The sequence below is a fragment of the Aphelocoma coerulescens genome, chromosome 14, assembly GCF_041296385.1.
Source record: "Aphelocoma coerulescens isolate FSJ_1873_10779 chromosome 14, UR_Acoe_1.0, whole genome shotgun sequence".
NCBI classification, from domain to species: domain Eukaryota; kingdom Metazoa; phylum Chordata; class Aves; order Passeriformes; family Corvidae; genus Aphelocoma; species Aphelocoma coerulescens.
This window is the reverse complement of record NC_091028.1, coordinates 17,203,729-17,224,609: the sequence shown is the minus strand read 5'-3', so window position 1 is coordinate 17,224,609 and position 20,881 is coordinate 17,203,729.

Here is a 20,881-nt window from a genome sequence, read left to right as displayed (position 1 = left end):
TCTGCAAGAAAGTGATGACAAAAGTCAAAGAGCTGCATTAGAACTTCACAGCTCCAGCCATCCTGTATGAGTCTAGGAATACCATCTTGAGGCCAAACTACAAGCTACACCACAAATTCCACATCCCCAGGCCTTGTCCTATTACACCCATACTCCACAGTATGCATCAGGGAAGAGCAGCTCTGGGCCAAACCCACTCAGGCACCCGTGACACAGAAGATGACAAACAAGGGGACACAACAAGGAGAGAAAACTCTAGGCTAGATGATCACAAGGACCGAGCAAATGAGGAATGAGATGACCACGGCGAGACCGACGGTGAGCCAACGAGGCTGCAAGAACCCTGGCAGAGGAGGATGATGACAGAAGGGCTTATTCCAAGAACCGCAAAGATGGATGCCCGAGAATTGGACGGGTGGAATCCTCCAGCTATCTTCACATTGTTACAAGCCTTCATCCTCTATAATGGATCATTGCAGTGCACAGCTGACAATGCAGCTCAGAACAAGACCTGAAAAGACACCCGACTCAACGTCGCTGAAGAGAGACGTGATCCTGATGCACCTCCAAGCTCACGAGTCAAAGGATCAATGGTATCGGCACCACACTGAGGAACGCCAAGAACAGAGACGCTAAGAATAATGCCCAGCGTTTGCGATAAGCATCTCAAAGGGCTAAGGCAAAAGACCTGTGACATGAGATGCACAAAAGACAGAGAACGCACAATAGACAGGTGACACGTACCAGGCCTGCTCTGCCCTGCGCACCTCGGCACTGTGATCAAAAGCGAGACTTAGGCTTTATGGGGCCTAAGGGGCCCCTTCTTGGGTATCCCCACCTCCAAATCTGACTCAAAAATACCTCCTGGTGAGTCCCAACTCAACACCCTGCTTTCACCCCTACTGTGGGTCACAGGTCTCAACTTATCTCTTGGATGTCTGGGGATGTCAATCTGCCTCGGGTGCAAAAGAAGGCTGCATCACCATGCGGGAAGCTCGTGCCTTCACCGGGCTGGTTCTCTCTTGGTCAGCTACAATAAAGAAAACCAGACAAACATCAGTGCATGAACTTAGTGGCACCTCAGCCAAAACCTGTCAATTCTGCCACTCACCGTCTCCTAAAAAGGCTGGCCTCCTCAGGCCGCACGCTTTGGCCACGCTCTGAGGCCAACGCCATCGTCATCGTCACAGAGTATACCTGGGTTAAGAGGAGACGAGGTGATGCGGCATTGCCGAAACTTGAGTGGGCCCTCGCTCCTCCCTCCCTCCGCAACTCACTGCAACTACCTGGCCTTTGCCGAAGGCAACCTGGACGGCACGTTCAAATGGAAAAGGTAAAGGCTTCGTCACAGAGTCCTGTAATACTTCCGGCGGGCTAACGACAGCGGCGAGCCAGGTCCATCAGCCAGTTGGCAAGGAGTTTCACCATAATACATGGGGACTGCCTGAAGCACACAAATGACAATGGATGCTTAAAGCTTAGAGTGCCAGAACTTGGCATCGAAACAATAACAACCCGTTCAGGACACCGGTCACCACTTACCTCGCTAACTCGACTTTGACTGCTGAGATCTGGCATTACCTCCTAAAAACAAAGACAAAGAACGATGCTGTAACACAGCCACCAATTACACTTGCCCCGCAAACAAACGGCGACTGACCTTCCTGCAGGAAACCCCCTCACCTGGTATGGGGCGCTCTGCCACGGATTTAATCTGTCTGCATCTGCAAGAAAGTGATGACAAAAGTCAAAGGGCTGCATGAGAACTTCACAGCTCCAGCCATCTTGTGACAACCTAGGAATATCATCTAGACGCCAGACTACACCCTACATTATGGATTTAAAGGCCTTGGGCCTTGTTCTATTACACCTATATGCCAGAGTATGCAGCAGGGCAGAGCAGCTCTGGGCCATTCCATGCAGGCACCCGTGACACAGGAGACGACAAAAGAGGGGATGCAATGAGGAGAGAGAACACTCGGCGAAAAGCGTGACTGCAAGCACATCAAAGGGCTAAGGCAAAAGACCCGTGACACAAGATGCCCAAAAGACACGGCATGCACAATAGACAAGTGACGCAAGATGCACTCGGATTGCTCTGCCCTGCGCACCTCAGCATTGCGATCAAATGTGAGGCTTTCCCATTATGCGGGCTAAGGGGCCCCTTCTTGGACATCCCCATCTCCAAAGCTGACTCAAAACTCCCTCCCAGCAAGCCCCGACCCGACACCCCGCTTTCATTCCCTCCGTGGGTCACATCCCTCAACTTATCTCTCAGACATCTGGGGATGTGAATCTTCCTGGGGCGCAAAAGAAGGCGGCCTCTCGCCGGCCCAGAAGCTCCTGCCATTGCCAGGCTGTTGTCTCTCAGTCAGCTACAATAAAGACAACCAAACATCAGTGTATGAGCTTAGTGGCATGTCGGCCAAAACCCAACAATTCCACTACTCACCGTCTCCTAAGAAGGCCAGGGTCCTCGGGCCGCACGCTCTGGCCGCCCTCCAAGGCCGACGCCATCATCGCAGGGTATACCTGGGTTGAGTGGAGACGAGGTTATGCAGCATTGCTGAAACTTGAGTGGACCCTTGTTCCTCCTCCCTCCCCGACATGCTGCAACTCCTCGGCCGTTGCTGAAGGCTACCCAGACGGTACCTTCGCATGGAAAAGGTAAAGGTTTCATCGCAGAGTCCCATGATACTTGCAGAGGACTCACGAGGGCAGCGAGCCAGGTCCATCAGCCAGTCGGTGAGGGGTTTCAGTGTAATACAAGGGGCCCGCCTGAAACACACAAATGACTACGAATGCTTAGAGCTGTACCAGAACTTGGCACCCAAGGAATACCTAGGGGTTCTTTCCACCAGTGCCTTCTTACCTCATTCACTTGACCTTGACTGCCAAGATCTGGCTTTACCTCCTAAGAACAAAGACAAAGAACAATGCTGTAACAAAGCCACCAGTTACACTTGCTGAGGAAACACAAACAGTGACTGACCTTCCTGTGGGAACCCCCTAGCCCGGTATAGGGCGCTCTGGCACGGATTTAATCCGTCGGCATCTGCAAGAAAGTGATGACAAAAGTCAAAGGGCTGCATGAGAACTTCACAGCTCCAGCCATCTTGTGACAACCTAGAAATATCATCTAGAGGACAAACTACACCCTACATTACAAATTTCAAGTCCCCAAGCCTTGTTCTATTACACCGATATGCCAGGGTATGCAGCAGGGCAGAGCAGCTCTGGGCCAAACCCATGCAGGCACCCATGACAGAGGAGATGACAAACGAGAGGATACAACAAGTAGAGAGAACTCAGGGTGGAAAGCATGACTGCAAGCACATCAAAGGGCTAAGGCAAAAGACCTGTGACACAGGACACCCAAAAGACATGGCATGCACTATAGACAAGTGACACAACATGCGCTCGGATTGCTCTGCCCTGCGCACCTCAGCATTGTCATCAAATGTGAGACTTTCACTTTATGCGGGCTAAGGCGCCCCTTCTTGGGTATCCCCATCTCCAAAGCTGATTCAAAAATCCCTCCCGGCGAGGCCCGACTCGATACTCCGATTTCATCCCCTTGACTTATCTCTCAGACGTCCTGAGATGTGAGTCCACCTGGGACGCAAAAGAAGACCGCCTCACCATCCTGGAAGCTCCTACCATCGCCGGGCTTTTGTCTTTTAGACGGCTACAATAAAGAAAACCAAACATCAGTACAGGAACTTCGTGGCACATTGGCCAAGCCCCCAACAGTTCCACTACTCACCGTCTCCTAAGAAGGCCGGGGAACTCGGACCACACGCTTTGGCCACGCCCCGAGGCCGATACCGTCACCGCAGGGTATACCTGAGTTAAGAGGAGAGGAGGTGACGCGGGACTGCTGAAACTTGAGCGGACCCTCGCTCCCCCACCCTCCCTCCCTGACTTGCCGCAACTCCTCGGCCGTCGCCAAAGGCTACCGGGACGGTACCTTCGCATGGAAAAGGTAAAGGCTTCATCGCAGAGTCCCATGATACTTGCGGAGGACTCAGGAGGGCGGCAAGACAAGTCCGTCAGCCAGTCGGCGAGGAGTTCGGTGTAATACAAGGGGACTACCTGAAACACACAAATGACTACGGATGCTTAGAGCTGTACCAGAACTTGGCACCCAAGGCATAACAAGGGGTTCTTTCCACCAGTGACTTCTTACCTCATTCACTTGACCTTGACTGCTAAGATCTGGCTTTACCTCCTAAGAACAAAGACAAAGAACAGTCCTGTAACACAGCCACCATTTATGTTTGCCCTGCAAAGACAAACAGTGACCGACCTTCAGGTGGGAACCCCCTCACACGGTATGGGGCGCTCTGCCGCAGATTTAATCCGTCTGCGTCTGCAAGAAAGTGATGACAAAAGTCAAAGAGCTGCATTAGAACCTCACAGCTCCAGCCATCCTGTATGAGTCTAGGAATACCATCTTGAGGCCAAACTACAAGCTACACCACAAATTCCACATCCCCAGGCCTTGTCCTATTACACCCATACTCCACAGTATGCATCAGGGAAGAGCAGCTCTGGGCCAAACCCACTCAGGCACCCGTGACACAGAAGATGACAAACAAGGGGACACAACAAGGAGAGAAAACTCTAGGCTAGATGATCACAAGGACCGAGCAAATGAGGAATGAGATGACCACGGCGAGACCGACGGTGAGCCAACGAGGCTGCAAGAACCCTGGCAGAGGAGGATGATAACAGAAGGGCTTATTCCAAGAACCGCAAAGATGGATGCCCGAGAATTGGACGGGTGGAATCCTCCAGCTATCTTCACATTGTTACAAGCCTTCATCCTCTATAATGGATCATTGCAGTGCACAGCTGACAATGCAGCTCAGAACAAGACCTGAAAAGACACCCGACTCAACGTCGCTGAAGAGAGACGTGATCCTGATGCACCTCCAAGCTCACAAGTCAAAGGATCAATGGTATCGGCACCACACTGAGGAACACCAAGAACAGAGACGCTAAGAATAATGCCCAGAGTTTGCAATAAGCATCTCAAAGGGCTAAGGCAAAAGACCTGTGACATGAGATGCACAAAAGACAGAGAACGCACAATAGACAGGTGACATGTACCAGGCCTGCTCTGCCCTGCGCACCTCGGCACTGTGATCAAAAGCGAGACTTAGGCTTTATGGGGCCTAAGGGGCCCCTTCTTGGGTATCCCCACCTCCAAATCTGACTCAAAAATACCTCCTGGTGAGTCCCAACTCAACACCCTGCTTTCACCCCTACTGTGGGTCACAGGTCTCAACTTATCTCTTGGATGTCTGGGGATGTCAATCTGCCTCGGGTGCAAAAGAAGGCTGCATCACCATGCGGGAAGCTCGTGCCTTCACCGGGCTGGTTCTCTCTTGGTCAGCTACAATAAAGAAAACCAGACAAACATCAGTGCATGAACTTAGTGGCACCTCAGCCAAAACCTGTCAATTCTGCCACTCACCGTCTCCTAAAAAGGCTGGCCTCCTCAGGCCGCACACTTTGGCCACGCTCTGAGGCCAACGCCATCGTCACAGAGTATACCTGGGTTAAGAGGAGACGAGGTGATGCGGCATTGCCGAAACTTGAGTGGGCCCTCGCTCCTCCCTCCCTCCGCAACTCACTGCAACTACCCGGCCATTGCCGAAGGCAACCTGGACGGCACGTTCAAATGGAAAAGGTAAAGGCTTCGTCACAGAGTCCTGTAATACTTCCGGCGGGCTAACGACAGCGGCGAGCCAGGTCCATCAGCCAGTTGGCAAGGAGTTTCACCATAATACATGGGGACTGCCTGAAGCACACAAATGACAATGGATGCTTAAAGCTTGGAGTGCCAGAACTTGGCATCGAAACAATAACAACCCGTTCAGGACACCGGTCACCACTTACCTCGCTAACTCGACTTTGACTGCTGAGATCTGGCATTACCTCCTAAAAACAAAGACAAAGAATGATGCTGTAACACAGCCACCAATTACACTTGCCCCGCAAACAAACGGTGACTGACCTTCCTGCAGGAAACCCCCTCACCTGGTATGGGGCGCTCTGCCACGGATTTAATCTGTCTGCATCTGCAAGAAAGTGATGACAAAAGTCAAAGGGCTGCATGAGAACTTCACAGCTCCAGCCATCTTGTGACAACCTAGGAATATCATCTAGACGCCAGACTACACCCTACATTATGGATTTAAAGGCCTTGGGCCTTGTTCTACAACACCTATATGCCAGGGTATGCAGCAGGGCAGAGCAGCTCTGGGCCAAACCCATGCAGGCACCCGTGACACAGGAGATGACAAAAGAGGGGATGCAATGAGGAGAGAGAACTCTCGGCGAAAAGCGTGACTGCAAGCACATCAAAGGGCTAAGGCAAAAGACCCGTGACACAAGATGCCCAAAAGACACAGCATGCACAATAGACAAGTGATGCAACATGCACTGCGATTGCTCTGCCCTGCGCACCTCAGCATGGCGATCAAATGTGAGGCTTTCCCATTATATGGGCTACAGGGCCCCTTCTTGGACACCCCCATCTCCAAAGCTGACTCAAAACTCCCTCCCAGCAAGCCCCGACCCGACACCCCGCTTTCATTCCCTCCGTGGGTCATATCCCTCAACTTATCTCTCGGACATCTGGGGATGTGAATCTTCCTGGGGCGCAAAAGAAGGCGGCCTCTCGCCGGCCCAGAAGCTCCTGCCATTGCCAGGCTGTTGTCTCTCAGTCAGCTACAATAAAGACAACCAAACATCAGTATATGAGCTTAGTGGCATGTCAGCCAAAACCCATCAATTCCACTACTCACCGTCTACTAAGAGAGCCCAGGTCCTCAGGCCGCACGCTCTGGCCGTGCTGCAAGGCCAACGCCATCATCGCAGGGTATACCTGGGTTGAGTGGAGACGAGGTTATGCAGCATTGCTGAAACTTGAGTGGACCCTTGTTCCTCCTCCCTCCCCGACATGCTGCAACTCCTCGGCCGTTGCTGAAGGCTACCCAGACGGTACCTTCACATGGAAAAGGTAAAGGTTTCATCGCAGAGTCCCATGATACTTGCAGAGGACTCACAAGGGCAGCGAGCCAGGTCCATCAGCCAGTCGGTGAGGGGTTTCAGTGTAATACAAGGGGACCACCTGAAACACAAATGGCAATGGATGCTTCGAGCTGTACCAGAACTTGGCACCCAAGGAATACCAAGGGGTTCTTTCCACCAGTGACTTCTTACCTCATTCATTTGACCTTGACTGCTTAGATCTGGCTTTACCTCCTAAGAACAAAGACAAAGAACAATCTTGTAACACAGCCACCAGTTACACTTGCTGAGGAAACACAAACAGTGACTGACCTTCCTGTGGGAACCCCCTCACTCGGTATAGGGCGCTCTGGCACGGAATTAATCTGTCTGCATCTGCAAGAAAGTGATGACAGAAGTCAAAGGGCTGCATGAGAACTTCACAGCTCCAGCCATCTTGTGACAACCTAGGAATATCATCTAGAGGACAAACTGCACCCTACATTAGAGATTTAAAGGCCTTGGGCCTTGTTCTATTACACCTATATGCCAGAGTATGCAGCAGGGCAGAGCAGCTCTGGGCCATTCCATGCAGGCACCCGTGACACAGGAGACGACAAAAGAGGGGATGCAATGAGGAGAGAGAACTCTCGGCGAAAAGCGTGACTGCAAGCACATCAAAGGGCTAAGGCAAAAGACCCGTGACACAAGATGCCCAAAAGACACGGCATGCACAATAGACAAGTGACGCAAGATGCACTCTGATTGCTCTGCCCTGCGCACCTCAGCATTGAGATCAAATGTGAGACTTTCCCATTATATGGGCTAAGGGGCCCATTCTTGGACATCCCTATCTCCAAAGCTGCCTCAAAACTCCCTCCCAGCAAGCCCCGACTCGACACCACCTTGCTGTCATTCCCTCCATGGGTCATATCCCTCAACTTATCTCTCGGACATCTGGGGATGTGAATCTTCCTGGGGCACAAAAGAAGGCTGCCTCTCGCCATCCCCGAAGCTCCTGCCATTGCCAGGCAGTTGTCTCTCAGTCAGCTACCATAAAGAAAACCAAACATCAGTACACAAGCTTAGCGGCACATCAGCCAAAACGCAACAATTCCACTACTCACCCTCTCCTAAGAGGGCCCGGATCCTCCGGCCGCACCTCAAGGCTGGCACCATCATCACAGGCTATACCTAGGTTGAGTGGAGACGAGGTGATGAGGTATTGCTGAAACTTGAGTGGACGCTCGCTCCTCCTCCCTCCCTCCCTGACTTGCTGCAACTCCTCGGCCGTTGTCGAAGGCGACCCGGATGGTACCCTCACATGGAAAAGGTAAAGGCTTCATCGCAGAGTCCTGTGATACTTGCGGAGGACTCACGAGGGCAGCGAGCCGGGTCCGTCGGCCGGTCAGTGAGGAGTTTGGTGTAATACAAGGGGCCCGCCTGAAACACACAAATGACAATGGATGCTTCGAGCTGTACCAGAACTTGGCACCCAAGGAATACCAAGTGGTTCTTTCCACCAGTGACTTCTTACCTCATTCACTTGACCTTGACGGCTGAGATCTGGCTTTACCTCCTAAGAACAAAGACGAAGAACAATGCTGTAACACAGCCACCATTTACACTTGCTCTGCAAAGACCAACAGTGACTGACCTTCCTGCGGGAACCCCCTTAACTGGTACAGGGGCACTCAGCCACGGACTTAATCCATCTGCATCGGAAATAAACTGAGGACAAAATTCGAAGTGCTGCATGATAACTTAACAGCTCCAGCCATCTTGTGTCAATCTCAGAATACCATCTAGAGGTCAAACTACACCCTACATCACAAATTACAAGTCCACAAGCCTTGTTCTTTTACACCTATACACCAGAGTATGCATCAGGGCAGAGCAGCTCTGGGCCAAACCCACTCAGGCACCCGTGACACAGGAGATGACAAACGAGGGGACCCAACAAGGAGGGAAAACTCTGGGCTAGATGATCCCAAGGACCGAGAGAATGAGGAATGAGACGACAGGTGAGACCGACAGTGAGCCAACAGGGCTCCAAGAACCCTGGCAGAGGAGGATGCTAACACAAAGGCTTTATTCAAGAACCACAAAAATGTATTCTTGAGTTGTACAGGCAGAATCCTCTAGCTATCTTCGTATTTTCACAAGTCCTCATCCCCTTTAGTGGATTGTTGTGGTGCATAGCTGTCAATGCAGCTCAGAACAAGACCTGAAAAGACACCTGACTCAACACTGCTAAAGAGATGCGATTCTGATGCACCTCCAAGCTCAAGAGTCAAAGGATCAATGGTATCAGCACCACACTGAGGAACACCAAGAGCAGAGATGCTAAGAATAATGCCCAGCATTTGCAATAAGCATCTCAAAGGGCTAAGGCAAAACACCTGTGACACGAGATGGCCAAAAGACAGAACACACACTAGACAAGTGACATGCACCAGGACTGGTCTGCCCTGCATACCTTGGCATTGTGATCAAAAGCAAGATTTTTCCCTTTATGTTGGCCTAAGGGGCCCCTTCTTGGGTATCCCCACCTCCAAATCTGACTCAAAAATCACTCCCGGCAAGTCCCAACTCAACAACCTGATGTCACCCCCTCTGTGGGTCACAAGCCTCGACTTTTCTCTCAGACGCCTGGGGATGTGAATCTGCCTTGGGCGCAAAAGAAGGCCAACTTGCCGTCCTGGAAGCTCCTGCAGTCACTGGGCTGTTCTCTCTCAGTCAGCTACAAAAAAAAAAACCAAACCCAACATCAGTACATTAGCTTAGTGGCACCTCAGCCAAAACCCAACTATTCTGCTACTCACCGTCTCCTAATAGGGCCAGGGTCCTCGGGCTGCACACTTTGGCTGCACTTTAAGGCTGACACTGTCATTGCAGGGTATACCTGGATTAGGAGGAGACAAGGTGATGTGGCATTGCTGAGACTTGAGCAGACCCTCATTCCTCCTCCCTCCCCAACATGCTGCAGCTCCCCAGCCATTGCTAAAGGCTGCTCAGAAAGACCCTTCGAATAGAAAAGGTGAAGGCTTGGTCAAAGAGTCCCATAATACTTTCAGAGGGCTCACAAGGGTGGCGAGCCGGGTCTGCCGGTTATGGAGGTTCGGAGAACACAAGCAGACCACCTGAAACACACAAATGACAACGGATGCTTGGAGCTCTACCAGAACTTGACACCCAAGGAATAACAACTTTTTCTTTCCACCGGTCACCGCTTACCACGTTCACTTGACGTTGACTGCTGCTATCCAGCTTTACCTCCTAAAAATAAAGACAAAGAACAATGCTGGAACATAGCCACCATTTACACTTGCCCTGCAAACACAAACGGTGACTCACCTTCCTGCGGGAATCCCCCTCACACGGTGTGGGGCGCTCTGCCACAGATTTAACCTGACTGCATCTGAAAGAAAGTGATGACAAAAGTTAACGCGCTGCATGATAACTTCACAGCTCCAGCCATCCTGTGTCAATCTAGGAATATCATCTAGAGGCCAAATTATACCCTACATAACAAATATCAAGTCCCGGGGCCCTGTCCTATTACAACTATATGCCAGACTGTGCAGCAGGGCAGAGCAGCTCCAGACCAAACCCATGCAGGCACCTGTGACACAGCAGATCACAAACGAGGTGAAGGGATGAGGAGAGAAAACTCTCAGTGAGAAGAATGACTGCAAGCACATTGAAGAGCTAAGACAGAAGACATGAGATGCCCAAAAGAGACAGGGCACACAATAGACAAGTGACATGACATGCACTGGGTCTGCTCTGCCTGGCGCACCTCGGCCTTGTGATCAAAAGTGAGGCTTTCCTTTCATGGGGCCTAAGGGGCCCCTTCTTAGACATCCCCATCTCTGAAGCAGACTCAATATTCCCTCCCGGCGAGCCCTGACCCGACACTCTGCTTTCACCCCCTCGACTTATCTCTCAGACGTGCAGGGATGCAAATCCTCCTCGGGCACAAAAAAAGGCCACCTTGCCATCCAGGAAGCTCCTGCCATCACCAGGCTGTTCTCTCTTAGAGAGCTACAGTAAAGAAAACCAAACCAAACATCAGTGCACGAACTTAGTGACACCTCGGCCAGAACCCAACAATTCCACCGCTCACCATCCCCTAAGAAGGCCAGGGTTCTCAGGCCGCACGCTTTGGCCATGCTCCAAGGCCGACGCCATCGTCACCACGTATTCCTGGGTCAAGAGGAGACAAGGTGATGCGGCATTACTGAAACTTGAGCAGACCCTCACTCTTCCTCCCTCCCTGACTCACCACAACTACCCAGCCGTTGCCAAAGGGTGCCTGCACAGCACCTTTGATTGGAAAAGGTAAAGGCTCCATCGCAGAGTCCCGTAACACTTCTGAAGGGCTCACAAGGGTGGCAGACCGGGTCTGTTGGCCGGTCATGGAGGTGCTTCAGCATAATACAAGGGGACCACCTAAAACGCACAAATGATTGTGGATGCTTAGAGGTGTACCAGAACTTGGCACCCAAGGAATAACAACTTTTTCTTTCCACCGGTCACTGCTTACCTCGCTCACTTCACTTTGACTGCTGCTATCTGGCTTTACCTCCTAAAAGCAAAGACAAAGAACAATGCTGGAACATTGCCACCATTTACACTTGCCCTGCAAACACAAACAGTGACTGACCTTCCTGCGGGAACCCCCTCAACCGGTATGCGGCACTCTGCCAGGGATTTAACCCATCTGCATCTGAAAGAAAGTGATGACAAAAGTCAAAGGGCTGCATGAGAACTTCACAGCTCCAGCCATCCTGTGTCAATCTAGGAATAACATCTTGAGGTCAAACTACACCCTACATAACAAATATCAAGTCCCAGGGCCCTGTCCTATTACACCTATAGGCCAGGCTATACAGCAGGGCATAGCAGCTCTGGGCCAAACCCATGCAGGCACCCGTGACACAAGAGATGACAAACAAGGGGACACAACAAGGAGAGAAAACTCTCGGCAAGAAGAATGACTGCAAACACATTGAAGGGCTAAGACTAAATACATGAGACACAAGATGCCCAAACGAGACAGAACGCACAACAGACAAGTGACATGACATGCACCGGGACTGCTCTGCACACATAAGTGTTTTAATCAAAAGTGATACTTTCCCTTTATGGGGCCTAAGGGGCCCCTTCTTAGACATCTCCATCTCTGAAGCTGGCTCAATGTTCCCTCCCGGCAAGCCCTGACCCAACACTCTGCTTTCACCCCCTCAACTTATCTCTTGGACATCCAGGGATGCAAATCTACCTCAGGCATAAAAGAAGGCGGCCTCACCATCCAGGAAGCTCCTGCCATCAGCGGGCTGTTCTCTCTTAGTCAGCTACAATAAACAAAACCAAACAACAGTGCACAAAGTTAGTGGCACCTTGGCCAGAACCCGACAATTCTGCCACTCACCGTCTCCTATGTAGGCCAGGGTTCTCGGGCAGCACACTTCAGGCACACTCCGAGGCTGACGCCATTGTTGCGGGGTATACTGGGGTTAAGGAGACAAGGTGATGTGGCACAGCTGAAACTTGAGTAGACCCTCAATCCGCCTCCCTCCATCCCCAACTTGCTGCAACTCCTCGGCCATTGCCAAAGGCAGCAGGATGGTAGCTTCGAATGGAAAATGTAAAGACTTCATTGCAGAGTCCTGTAATGCTTCCGGAGGGTTCACGAGGGCAGCAAACTGGGTCTGTCAGCCGGTTGGCAAGGAGGTTAGGCATAATACAAGTGGACCCCCTAAAGCACACAAATAACAATGGATGCACCAGAAATTGATACCCAAGCAATAACAAGTCATTCTGTCTACCAGTCACTGCTTACCTCACTCACTTGACCTTGACTGCTGCTATCCAGCTTTACCTCCTAAAAATAAAGACAAAGAACAATGCTGGAACACAGTCACCATTCACACTTGCCTTGCAAAGACAAATGGTGACTCACCTTCCTGCAGGAACCCCCTCACCCGGTGTGGGGCGCTCTGCCACCAATTTAATCCATCTGCGTCTGAAAGAAAGTGATGACAAAAGTCAAAGTGCTGCATGAGAACTTAACAGCTCCAGGCATCCTGTATCAATCTAGGAATATCATCTAGAGGCCAAACTACACCCTACAGAACAAATTCCAAGTTCCCAAGCCTTGCCCTACTACACCTATATGCCAGACTGTGCAGTAGGGCAGAGCAGCTCCGGGCCAAATCCCATGCAGGATTTGCATGCAGCAGATGACAAAGGAGGGGACACAACGAGAAGAGAAAACTCTCGGCAAGAAGAATGACCGCAAGCACGTCAAAGGGCTAAAGCAAAAGACGTGAAACACAAGATGCCCAAAAGACACAGAACACACAATAGAGAAGTGATACAACATGCACTGGGACTGCTCTGCCCTGCACACCTCAGCACTGTGATCAAAAGTGAGACTTTCCCTTTACGTGGCCTAAGGGGCCCCTTTGTGGGTAGCCCCGTCTCCAAAGCTGACTTAAAAATCCCTCCCAGCAACCCCCTACCCAACACCCCGCTTTCATCCCGTTGACTTATCTCTCAGACATCCAGGGATGTGAATCCTCTTTGGGTGCAAAAGAGGGCCGCCTTGCCATCCAGGAAGCTCCTGCCATTGCTGGCCTGTTGTCTCTTAGTCAGCTACAATAAAGAAAACCAAATATCAAGGCTTGAACTTAGTGGCAGGTTAGCCAAAACCCAACAATTCCACTACTTACCATCTCCTAAGAAGCCCGGGGTCCTGGGGCCACACACTTCGGCCGCACTCCAAGGCTGGCACCATCATCATAGGGTATACCTGGGTTAAGAGGAGACAAGGTGATGCGGCATTGCTGAGACTTGAGCAGACCCTAGCTCCTCCCCCCTCCCTCCAACTTCTCGGCCGTTGCTAAAGTCTGCCCGGATGGTATCTTTGAATGGAAAAGGTAAAGGCTTCATTGCAGAGTCCCATAATGCTTTGGGAGGGCTCATGAGGGCAGTGAGCCAGGTACATTGGCCAGTCGGTGAGGGGGCTCAGCATAATACAAGTGGACCCCCTAAAACACACAAATGACAGTGTATGCTTAGAGCTGTACCAGAACTTGCCACCTAAGGAATAACAACTTTTTCTTTCCACCAGTCACTGCTTACTTTGCTCACTTGACCTTGACTGCTGAGATCTAGCTTTCCCTCCTAAAAACAAAGGCAAAGAACAATGCTGGAACACAGTCACCATTTACACGTGCCCTGCAAAGACAAATGGTGACTGACCTTCCTGTGCAAGCCCTCTCACCCGGTATGGGGCACTCTGCCACTGATCTAATCCATCTGCATCTGAAAGAAAGTGATGACAAAAGTTAAAGGGCTGCATGATAACTTAGGACTAGAAAACTGCGAGACACCGCCATACCACTCCCGCCGAACCCCGCACAGACCAGCCATGGTTGCTCCATCTGAGGTGTGGCTCAGGTGGTTATGCAAAAGTAAAGGTTACCCGTAAAGCCTTCTTTCTATTCCACCTACCCCCCAGTCTATTCCACAGGGCAGAGCAGTTCTAGGCTAAACACAAACTCAAACAACACATTATGCTACAAACAGTGGGACACAAGGATGATAAAAAAAGCTCTCGGAGAGAAGAATGACGGTAAGGACCGAGATGACGCCAAAAGAGATGACCGATGGCATAGCGACAGTAGACGGAAGCGGCTCTAAGGAGCAGAAGAAAAGACTGTAATAGAGTGACCTATTATAAGACCTGTCAGTCACGATGATCAAGATGGCTGCAAAACAATGCTATGTTCAGAATGCTCCCTGTATCCTTACAATGTTATAAGCCCCAGGACATTACAACTCATGGCTGGAAAGGATGTATGGCAATACAGCCAGGAATGAGGCCTCAAAAGACATCTGACTCAACATTTCTGAGATGCGATTCCGAGACACGGCTAAGCCCATCGGTAAGAGAACAAATTGTATCGGTAATATGCCGAGAAGTACAAATGTTTGAGAACCTAGAGATGATGGCTGACACTTGCCATAAGGTCCTTGAGGATAAAAGGCAGACATATCTGATCCAAGGGATCCTGAAGACACACTAGACAACACAACACACCAGACAACACAACAGACTGGAACTGCTCTGCACTGCATACCCTACGGTTGCAATCAAATGTGGAGCCTCTCCCTTTAGCTATCCTAAGAGGCCCCTTAGAGAGCATCCCTTACCCCTGCACTAATTATTAAGTTTTTCCCAGGAATTTCCAACTCACTACCATGCTGCCATCCCATCTCCAGGTCATAGCCCCTGACTTATCTTTCGGATGACCGGCAATATGAATCCACATTGGATGCGAAATGAGTCCTCCTCAGTCGTCTCAGAAGGCCCCATAATAGCCGGGTTAGCCTCTTAGTCAGCTACAATAAAAAAAAAAAATCAAGATCAATGCACAAATCTAGTGGCATATAGGCCAAATGCCCACAATTTGGCTACTCACCACCTCCTAAGCACATCCAGGTCCTCAGGTCTCTGGCTTCACCCAGAATCAAAAGCTGTGGCCATTACTTCAATAGACACGTGAGACAGCAAGGGGCAAAGTTATATGGTATTTCTGTAAGTGCAGTGGATGCATTTGTGTGCTTTAAGATGTATAAATGTATCTGCTGTGCTTGGGAAAAAGCCTTAGGTAGCCCCAAATAGACACCTTTTCCCACCCTATGGCCTTCAAAACCCCTTTTGGCACTTCCTAAGCCAGCTACCCTGCTCACACTCTCCCAGCTGCAATCCATAACTTACCTATCAGAAGCCACAATTTTGGATATCATCTTTGATATGGGCAAGGTCCCTTTTATGACACAATGAATGCGCTAAAAAAATTTGAAGCTTCATACTCAATACAACCTGGAAGTTACAATGCTCCTAAAGAAAAAAAAAAAAAACAAGAAGAAAAACTGAAATTAGAAAAGCACCTTACCACCCCTGAACACTCAAGCCAAAATTATGAGCCTAAATACTCCCTGTGTTCAACACTATCTTCTTCATGATGTCTTCAAAACCTCTGTTGCTTTAGAGGCTAAAAGCATCTACTGGGGGAAAAAAAAAACCCACCTGATAAAAGCTGAAAAGCCCTCTTCATTAAAATGAGAGCAGATCTCCCACCCAGTCAATCCCAGGGAGGAAATGAATCCCTTTGGCAAAGGCTGGGGTTAATATACCCCTGGCCGGGTCCGCCTCTCATTCCCATCATGCCCCAGAAAAGGGAGGAGGTAATTACCACAAGGTATAAAAGCTGTCAAAGGAGCTGTAGCTGCTTGGCTCCTCTGATTTAAGTTCAAAATGAGTAAAGGGCTGGAGAGAGAGAAAAAAGAGCTCTTCAGGGAATTGATGATACCTTCTTTTTTACTACAGCTACATCAAGCAAAAGGGCAGAAACCAGGTAAGAAATAAGACTTTGTATTTTGGCATCGTAGATAGCTAAGTGGGATAACTAGCTGTTAATTTGCACAGCTGTTCCTTAGTGATTAGTAAGTAGTACTTCACATGCGACTAAGTAGGGTGGAGAAGAATAGTAATTATATGAATGGTGAAGCTCGAATTGGGACCTCTAATTAGGGCTAGATACATTTTAAATAAAAATAAGAAAACTAATTGACTCCTGGGTGCTGTTAAGGTTACATATGTGCTGGGCTTGCTCCCATATGAGATATTTGGTACTGGGGCATGGGTAGAAGTGCCCTGAAGTGCAAATTTAAACCCTTAAAAATGCTGAAAAAGGGAGCACTTCCTTTAACTGAACCCCTAAAATGAGGAAATGGGGTGTTTACCTCCACTTAAGCTAATATGATGGCAAATAAATGGCTTCTCCCCTTTAATTTAATCCCCTAAAATATTTGGAAAAGAGGGGGTTTCCTCACTTTAAATCTCTCAAATGATACAGAAAGAGTAATTTTTCCCTCAGCTCAAACCCTTAAAAAGGGGGGACAACTGGGCTTCCGCTTCCATTTACACATTTGGATGATGAAAATGCAGGAGCTACCCTTAATTCAAACCCATAAAATAGTACAGTCAAGGTTTTCCCTTTCCATTTAAACTAGAAAATAATGGAAAATGGGGATTTGCTGTCAATTGATACCCCTAATAGCATAGAAGGGGTGGGGTTTCCTTCAAATGATACTATTAAAATTGCAGGGGAAGGGGATTCCCCCTCAATTTTGATAGAGACTATTATGGAAAAATTATGGTTTTTCCCTCAATTTAAGCCCCTTTTCTCCTAATAATACCTCTCTTTTCTGGGGGCTCAGGCGAGGGACTGACAAGATAAAAGGGGAAAGTTGAAAGTTTCCCCGTGGCACCCCACATGCTGCCTGGCATGCTCAGGTGCCCAGGTGCATCTGGCTGCTCCCTAGCTCCTGCTAGGATGCTCCAACTGTCATTCCTGGAGGGACACTCGGGATACCATCAGCCCCTCTGAACTAGTAGCTCCCTGTGCAGGTGTGCCCAGGCAACCCTCTGAAAGCAGCAGGTCATGCCTGGACCTGCTGTGCCTTGGAGCGGGGGGGGGGGGGGGGGGGGGGGGGGTGAGGTGGAGAAAGGTCCTGCTGGTTGTTCCCTCCCATACGTGGCCTGGTGTCTGTCCCTGAAACACCGGGGTGCTGGGCTTTCCTTTCTGTGGAAAAGAACCTGCCTTCTCATCCAGGTGCCCGTGGCCAAAATTGGGATTCTGCCTCCAAAATTCCCTATGTCCTAGCTTTGTAATTACCGAGGAAATTTCCCTCAGATCATAAGTGATTACAGGTAATTTTTCCTCTGCAATCATTACTGAATTGTGTTTCTGTGGAAGTGTTTGACACATCCCTTGAGGGGATGAGGGTTTGGCCGGGTTTTTTATGGCTAATCCTGACAGGCCCCGACAGAACCCGAGCTCCCCATTGCTGGTCTACCCCGAATTTCCATGAAATATTGATATAGTTTATAAATACTCCCTTTGCCTGCTACTCACTCTTTCCCTGTCCATCCAGAGAGCAGATTACTCCATCCTTTGCTCCTGACCGCAGCTCTCCTGCCCAGATGCTGGTTCTCACAGACAAGAACTAAGCAGAAAACTGCTACAAGTGTTGGCTTTTAAAGTAAAATTCTTATTACATCTGGCTAAATGATCAAAATAAATACAAGTATTGATGGTCATTGGGCGAAAGCTTTTCAGAACAGAAAATATCCATTTTGATAGCACAGATCCCATTTTGACAATAATGCATTCTTTTGCGTTTGGGAATCCTGCCCATATAGGGCATCTGAAAATTGGTATTTTGGAATTTGATATTTTGAAATGGGGACATGTTGATATTTTGGAACTTAATATTCTGGTATTTTGAAAGGGAATTATTTTGGTAGTTTGGAACTTGGTATTCTGGTATTTTGAAAGTAGGTTACTTTGCTATTCTGAAACTTGGTTTTCTGGTATTGCAGAACTGGATTACTTTGGTCATTTGGGACTTGGTATTCTACTGTTTTGGAACCAAATTACTTTGGTATTTCTGGACTTGGTATTTTGGAACTGGATAACTTTGGTATTTCAAAACTTGGTTTTCTGGGATTTTGAAACCTAGTTTTCTGATATTTTTTAACTTGGTTTTCTATTATTTTGGAACTAGGTTATTCTGGTATTTTGGAATCTGATTTTTTTTTTTTTTTTTTGTATTTTTGTAGGCTGTTTTTTTGGTATTTTTGTGGGCTGGTTTTTTTTGTATTTTGTAACATGGGCTTTTAGTTTAGTATTTTGGTAACCTGGGGGGTTGCTATTTTGTAACCTGTGCTTGGCAGGGGCCTGTGGCATCGTAGTCCAGGCTCTCGGCTTCATCTGCCTTCTTTGACAGTGATTATCCTCTCGCGGGAACTGTTAAATCACAGACTGTACAATGAGACAGACTTCCCAAAACAGAAATAAATTCCAGCTATGGAAAATCTCACTGCTGCATTTAGAAACACTTCAGCAAAGACTTTGGAAAAAGCAAAGGTGATGTATGATTACCTGGGGCCCCAGGAAACTGAGGTGAAGGTGGGGAACAAGCAGACAGCAAACAGCTTCCACTGCTTCTTGCTCCAGACACTATTGCAAGTGCAGCTTCCCTGGAATTTCATGTCCAGTGTGTCTCTTCCAAGCTCAGCAGGTGAACAAACAGGTACTCCAGGATTTACTTTGTACTTCAGGCAGCACAGACCCTCCATGAGGAACTGGAATCCAAGGGTAGATCTAAAAATGGTCCTTCCTCCCACTTACCACTCTACACTTTCTCCTTCCGCAGGTAGGATGCAGGTGCCTCGCAGAGGCAAGAAAACTGCCTTTCAATTCAGTACAAAACCTGCCTGAAAAAAACAGGATGCCAGGACTGAGAGCCAGCAGCAATTCCTTAGTGTTTCTGTTCACAGCTGTTCTCCTGCTGCTTTTCTTGACAGGGGCTTTTCTTTCAAGGTTATTCCTGTATGGTTTTATCTTGATAAATATTTTAGAAAGTTGAGTTTCTTGAGAACTGTTTCATCCTGATGTTTTCAGTGCTGTGCTTGCCACGATCCTTTGGATGCCCTAACTGCACATCCAATTCAGGGAACACCAACTTAGCCCTGGGCTGGGAAACAAAAGACAACAAACATTTTAAAATTGTCCCTGCCTTGAGGGTGTTCAGGCCCGGGAGAAAGCCCCTCCCACAACCCTCTTGGCCTCTTCCCAGTCCGAGTAACTGGAAATGTGCATCCAAACCCGAGTTAGACAGATTGGGGTGTGTTCTGCACACCAAAGACCACAGCCCCAAGCACTGGGAGCCTGAAGATGCTCTGGATTACAATTCACAGCCTCAGTGAACCCTGCAGAGTAAAGCCAAGTGGTTTCTCTTTCTCTGAGGGAGGAAAACGCATGACAGCAAGGGCTGTCCCAGCTGACCTGGCCCTCGTGGGGTCAGCTGAACAGGATAACCCATTGAGTCTTGCTCTGCTGTTGAAAAACACTACAAACCCTGTGGCTTGAGGGTTCAAAATCTACTTTTTAGGTCAGCCAAAAGGCCTCTGGCTGGGACAATTCACTGAATTCACTGGCAGATCCCAAGATCTGTTTCCAAGTGCATAAAAACCTACACCTACAAGAAGGTCCCAAGCACAGTGGAGTTAAAGGTGCTCTGAGCATGGGTTCCTTGAACTTCAGGGAAATGATCCTGAGTCTGGCTTTGGGATGCTCCCACCTGCACCTTGTGTTCTCCACACCAGCCATCCTGCCTAGGAAGGCCAAGGGTTTTGGACACCCTCTGGGAACCCCCAGACCCCCTGCCAGTGAGCAATGGCGCTGTCTGTGCCTGCAGCCCTCACCCCAATTTTTGTCAGTGGGTGGCTCTTGATGTGACAGTTGGGGACAGGGGTAAGGAGTGGCCCTGGCAGTGCTGGGGCAGCAGTTGGACCTGATGGTCTCAAAGGGTTTTCCAGCCTCAGGGATTCTATGGGACAGCCTGTGACTGACCCAGCTGCACAGACAGGCACGGGAAGCTGTTACACACAGATTATATTGCCATGAGCCAGAGCACTTCAGGGCATCCTTGAGAGAGTTGCAGAGAGCAGGAAAAAAAATACACAGTTACAGCACTGATCATGCTCTGTGGTTTGCAATTGGGGCATGATCACCCCCTTTTGGTCTTGATAGCTCCAAGGAAAATAACTGTTGAGCTGGCAGCAAAGATGCCGCCTTCCTGATACTCCTGGCCCAGAACCATGGCCCAGCAGGCAGCTGTGGCAATCTGAATTATTTGTGCAGTTCAGAAGCTGCACATCCCTAGACCAATCCCTTGGGAGCATGAACCTTCCCACAGGCATTTTGTACTT